General features: G+C 38.4%; 1 pseudogene; it reads left to right on the top strand.

Moving 5' to 3' along the window:
- Positions 1-4851: 4851 nt before the first annotated feature.
- The window catches only part of LOC110285909, a 117678-nt pseudogene continuing 115889 nt past the window's right edge, over positions 4852-6640 (top strand).

Genomic DNA, 6640 nt, shown 5'->3' with positions numbered 1-6640 from the left:
ACGGAGGAATGTATTCAGAAATTGTGGTACATTTACAAAATGGAGTACTACACACCTATTAAGAACAATGAATTCATGAAATTCTTAGTAAAATGAGTGGAACTATAAAATATCATCCTGAGTGAATTTACCCATTCATAAATGTACACACATGGTATGCACTTACTGATGAGTACATATTAGCCCAGAAGCTTGGTATTCCCAAGATACAATTCACAGACCACATGGAGTTGAAGAAGAACAAAAATCAAAGTGTGCATACCATACTTCGGTTCTTCTTAGAAGGGGAACATAATAGCCATGGAAGAAGATCAAGAGAAAAAGTGTGAAACAGAGACTGAAGGAAAGAGCATCCAGAGACTTCCCCACCTGGGAATCCATCCCATATACAGGCACCAAACCCAGACACTATTTGGATGCCAACAAGTGCTCTCACTGTCTTTCTGCCAGTGCCTATCAAATACAGAGGTCTATGCTCTCAGCCAACCATTGGACTGAGCATAGGGTCCTCAATGGAGAACCTAGAGAAAGGACCAAAGGATCATAAGAAGCTTGAAGCCTCATAGAAATAACAACATGAACCAACCAGGACCACTAGAGTTCCCAGGAACTAAACCACCAACCACAGAGCACACATGGAGTGACCCATGCCTCCACCTGCATATGTAGCAGAGGATGACCTTGTTAGTCATCAGTGGGAGGAGAGGTCCTTGGTCCTGAGAAGGCTCGATGTCCCAGTGTATGGGAATGCCAGGATAGTTAAGTGGGAGTGGATGGGTTTGTGACCAGGGAAAGAAGGGAGGTTTTCAGAGATGAACCCAAGAAAGGAGATAATATTTGAAGTGTAAATAAAGAAAATATCCAAAAAAAGAGAAAATATCAAAGCACATGAAAAGAATCTTTTTCCTTTCACTCCATTATAAAAGTTATGTGTCTTGTAATGGGGAATTTTTATGCCCTTAATTTTGCTCCTTCCCTTAAAGATTATCTAGACCTCCCTTCCCTTAAAACATGCAAAGTTCCAAGACAGAAGTAAGCATTAATTTTCAGGATTCCAACGGCACCCACATGAAAATTTTAGTTATTATACCTTGTCAGTAGATAATACGTTTCTTATGTATATTAGCATCATATTTGGAAACTGTCTTAGGCTTTTATATCCTGTTGTCATTTTCTTGTGTATTTTTTGCTTGTTTGTTTGTTATTTAGAGATGGGAGTCTCACAAGGTAATCCTAGCTGGCCAAGAAATCACTATGTAGTGAAGGTTGGCTTCAGACTCTGAGGATCTGCTTGTCTCTGCCTTTGACTCAGTTCCAACTATCAATAGTTTAAAATGTTAATATAACTCAAAGTAGACCTAGACCCACCAAATGACTGGACACAGATTCTTACCCTCGTCTACCCAGGAGAGCACCTGGCATGAGGTAAATTCTGGAATAACCCATGCCTGTCTCAGTAGTTCAGAATTCACTATGAATTCACTTTGATGTTTCTTATTAGTACAAGGTATTTGCAGTGTCTTTTAGTTTATGTTTTTCTGATCCATTCCCATAATTAGGGTTAGGTTATACATAAAGCTAGGGATATGATTAAAATTATTATTTTTTCTCCTTACACCTGCTCAGGAGACACTTGATGGTTTTTCTCATGATTGAAATACTGGCTTTGGCAATCTTGTTAAGATTGTTACTACCAAATCATTATTCTCAGAGATAATTGTTTTTCTTTGTCATTAAGAATTATCTCTGGCTTAGAACTTTAGGACTATGGAAATATCTAGCATGTCATGAAATTGAGGTCACTTTGGTCTACAGATCAAATTCAAGGACACCAGGAGCTTCATGGAGAAAACTTGTCTTTGGAGTGAAAAAAAATCTAATAAATAATGTTGAACATGGCTGTGCTCACCTTTAATCTTAGTAGTCAAGAGGAAGAGGCAGGCAGATTTTGGTGAGTTTGAGGCCCATGAGAACAACATAGTGATACCCTGTAAAAAAAAAAAAAAAAAAAAAAAAAAAGTAAGAAAGAAAAGGAAAGAAAAGAAAAGAAAGAAAAGGAAAGTTATGGAAAAAAAGAAAGGAAAATAAGTACGGAGGAAAGGGGAAGAGAGAGAGAAAGAGTGAGAAAGAGAGAGATCTCAAATATAAAATGTTAAAAAGGATAAAAAACATTGGCATGGTCAAAATACTGCTATGTACCCATATTCCAAGCTGCTCTGAGGACTACAGGTTGGGCATGGTGACACAGACCTTTAATTCCACTCTCTCAGACGCATGCGGATCTCGGAAAGGTTGTGGCCTGCTTCATCTACCCAGGAGTTGCAGGCCAGCTGGGTTACACAGTGAAGACCATCTCAAACACACAGCAAATAAACAACATTTAGGGGGCTAAGACAATCTAATAATGTCTTAGCCCAGAAGTTTGGGACCAGAACAAAACCCTCACCTCATCTCTTAAAACAAACAGATGTCTATTGGGATAAATTGACCATGATGGCTATTCTTGGTTGTCAATGTGATTACATCTGGAATTAACAAAGAGCTAAAAGAGAGGGCACACCTGTTTTGGATTTTTGATTAATGTGACATGGGAAGATCCACCTCTAATCAAATCTTGAAGCAGGCAGGTAGACACACACCTTTAATCTGAATCTTGCCTAAGGAGGACCCACCTCTAATCTGGGCCACACCTTCTTCTGGAAGCCTACACAAAGACATGCAAGAGGAAGTGTTTGCTCATTGTCTGCTTTCTCTCACCTTGCTAGCAAGTCCATCCCTTCCCTAGGATCCCAGCATCTTTACTGAAGACCAGTTGAGACCTCCAGCCTTGTGGACTAAGTGGATTCACAAATTTTCCATCCATAGAACACCATTGGAATAGCCAGACTCCAGCTTGTAAGTCATTCAAATAAATCCTCTTTCTATATGTAGAGATTCATTCTGTAAGTTTTGCTTGTCTAGAGATCCCTGGCTGATACAGTGATGTTGGTTTTCATTTAGAAGATTTAGAAGAAAGATACGTCTTTCAAAAATCTTTCTTTGAGCTGGGCAGAGTGTCCCAAGGGTTTTACCTGAGGACTCAGTAGAGTGAAGCAAACACATCTATGATACTGAGTGAGGCCAGCCTGGGCTATGTATCATGTTCTAGGCTTCATAATGTAACAAGGTTTTAAAGGAAAACAAAACAAAACAAAACAAAACAAAATGTTCTCTGTCATCTCCAGCACAAAAGACAGTGAGATGAATCAGAATGAGGCCCAATGAGTTTCATTCTAAAGGAGTTGATGGTTGAGCCCAATATCTTAAACACTAAGTCCCTGTTTCAAAATGCCTTCCCACTTTTAATATAATATCCATACATTTTATTCTTTTTCCTTAAGTCCTTCACAGAGGGATCTTGGCATTTTGCAGCCCTGGGTTAGATGCCCAGTAAGAAACACAGTTAGCAGTTGTCTGTCTTTGTGATTCTCCTCTACATGACAGTCTCAGTTGCCCTGTCTGTTGCAGTAATAGAATCTTGTAAACTGTGACCACTTTTGGCTTTAGATTTTGTTTGTTTTTTCTTTTTTTTTTTTGTTTTACCTAGCTAATGGGAGAAGTTTAGAAAGGTTTTAATGATTCATTAGGTGTCAAAATCTTTCATCTAAACACTTTGCAGGCAGAGGCAGGCAGATCTCTCAGTTGGAGGCAATCACTGCTCTCCAAAGAGTTCAAGAACAACTATCTCAAACAAATAAACTAATGAATCCAACAGATTTTGTCAAGTTAAGAGGGATAAACTGCTTGAAGGCTTTTAAAAATGAAACTTTCATCTTTTTAGTGGATATTACAGTGAATTACCCACAGCCTTTTCTTTTAGCATCTCTGTTAAAGTTCCCAAACATTCCTTTCTTTAGTATTCGTTCCCTTTATGGATTGTAATTACTTGTGGTGTGAAAACATGATTCAATTATCAGAGAGGATAGGCTTATCTAGGGAGGGGGAGGTCCTTGGGAGTATAAAAGGAGTTTGGAGAGGCTTGGACAGCACACTTGAGAGAGCTGAGGCAAGCTACAAAGAGAGCAAAGGGTTCTCCTCTGCAGTCTGCCCTGAGACAGAAGGCTTGACAGAGAGGTGAGTGAACCACACCAACGAGTCTCTGGGAGCCGAAAGTCTCCGAAGGAGTTCAATCTCTTCAGAGCTATGAAATAGTTCTTTCCTAAGACTTAAACATAACACTCAACTCTAAATACATTTGATTTTAAATGATTCAGCTTTTGAAACTGTGTATTTGGGTGGTCGTTTTCATTCTAATTATATTTGTGAACATGTTTAATCTTCTTCTGGTAAAATATACAGATAGTGTCATTTATTTCTGAAGTCCAGGACTTATTAAGGAGCCCTGGACTATCTAGAGCTGGCTGTGTGTACCAGGATATCTGGGAAATTGGAAGGATCCTCCTGCCTCTGCCACTTGAGGACTGGGATTAAAAGCATTTGTTTTTCTTTTCCTGTATTTTGTTTGTGACAATATCCCAAAATTTTTGGTTTTTTTGTTTTTTCAGTTTGGAAACTGTGGTTTTAAGGAACTGTGTTTGCATTCGAATCATTCTGAGCAAACCAGAATGGTATTTAACTAGTTCTATCATTTGCAAAATGGTTAGAAATTACAGCTACATGTGCCGGTTAAATTCAAACCTTTGTGGTTATATACTGATCAAGTTCAAACTTTTTAGTTTTCCTAATAAAGTTCTCTGGAACTCTTCCCTATTGTCTAATGATGCAATATGCTGAAAGGACAGGAGTACTTTCAACAAAAATTAAAATTTTGTTTTCAAATCAGGTGAGCTGGATCCAAGGCTGAAAAAATCCATGCACTCCATGGTTGACAAAATGGACATGTCTTTGGAAGACATCATTAAGCTGAACAATATCCAGCAAGGACTTCATAGCAAGCCTGATTCCTGGGTGAATAGAGGCACTGGACCTAAGAGGTACAGGCCCGCCATCCACCATGGCAGCAGGAACATGCTGGCACCATACTGCAGACCAAAACAACTTCCAGACAAGTGGCAGCATGACCTGTTCCTTGGCAGCTTCAGGGCTGGAAACCACATGGATACTGGTGGGAAGCTGTTCCTGTCAAACCTGCACTTCAGAGTGTCAGATGCTGATATTCAGAAACTCTTTGCTGAATTTGGAACGTTGAGAAAATCTGCTGTGCAATATGATCGCTCTAGACAGAGTTTAGGGACAGCACATGTGCACTTTGAAAGGAAGGCAGATGCCCTGAAGGCTATGAGAGAGTACAATGGCGTCCCTTTGGATGGCCACCCTATGATCATCCAGCTCACAGACTGATACACAACGAAGACATGCACAAAGCAGAAACGGGCAGCATGAGAAGAAACCCTGGCTCTGGAGGGTTTGGAGGTGGATGGTGGATTCTTCTTTTGATTCTTTTTATTTCATTTCTTATTTTTCTCCTGTTTGAAAACTCATGTAAAGCTCTTTCTTTCTCTCTCTCTCTCTTTTTCCTTTTTTTAAAAAAATTTCTGAGACAGACTTGTTTTATTCTGAGTTAACTTGAGCATAAATTATAATGCTTGCTTTTGTGAAGGTGTCATTTTCAGGTTTACCATAATAAAAATGTGTGTAGAAATAAATAAGTATTCTAGAGTCATAAAGTAATAAGTCAGAGAAATTAGACAAGAAAAAGAAGTCAAAGGAATACAAATTGGAAATGAAGAAGTCTAACTATCACTATTTGCAGATGATATGAAAGTATACATAATGACCCCAAAAATTACACCAGAGAACTACTAAACCTGATAAACAGCTTCAGCAAAGTAGCTGGACTTAAAATTAACTCAAAAAAATAAGTGGCCTTCATCTACTCAAAGGATAAGCAGGCTGAGAAAGAAATTAGGGAAACAACACCCTAAACTATAATCAGAAATAATATAAAATACCTTGGTGAGACTCTAACTAAGCAAGTGAAAGATCTGATTGATAAGAACTTCAAGTCTCTGAGAAAGCAATGGGAATACAAATCAGAAGAAGGAAAGATTTCCCATGCTCACAGATTGACAGGATTAATATAGTAAAAATAGCCATTATGTTCAAAGCAATCTACAGACTCAATGCAATCCCCATCAAAATTCCAAATCAAATCTTCACAGACTTAGAAAGAACAATTAGCAAAGTCACCTGGAATAATAATAATAAAAGCATAGAATAGCAAAAACTATTTTCAACAATAAGTACACTACTTATATAATCAACATCTCTATCCAAAAGGTGTTCTACAGAGCAATTGTGATTAAAAAACAAACAAACATATCATTGCATGGTATCGGTACAGTGACAGGCAGGTAGATCAAGGGAATAGAATTGAAGACTCAGAAAAGAACCCATAAACCTATGGTCACTTGATCTTTGACAAAGGAGCTAGAACCAACCAGTGGAAAAAGAGACAATATTTTTAAGGAATGGTAGTGTCTCTGCTGGCAGTTAGCAAGTAGAAGAATGCAAATCATTCCATTCTTACCTCCTTGTACAAAGCTCAAGTCCAAGTGTATTAAGGACCTCCACATAAAACCAGATAAACTGAAACTTATAGAGGAGAAATTGGGGAAGAGTCTGGAACATATGGCCACAG

The sequence above is a fragment of the Mus caroli genome, chromosome 1 (genome assembly GCF_900094665.2).
Source record: "Mus caroli chromosome 1, CAROLI_EIJ_v1.1, whole genome shotgun sequence".
NCBI lineage: Eukaryota > Metazoa > Chordata > Mammalia > Rodentia > Muridae > Mus > Mus caroli.
The sequence above is the reverse complement of the archived record's forward strand: the minus strand, read 5'-3'. Positions and strand labels throughout refer to the sequence as shown.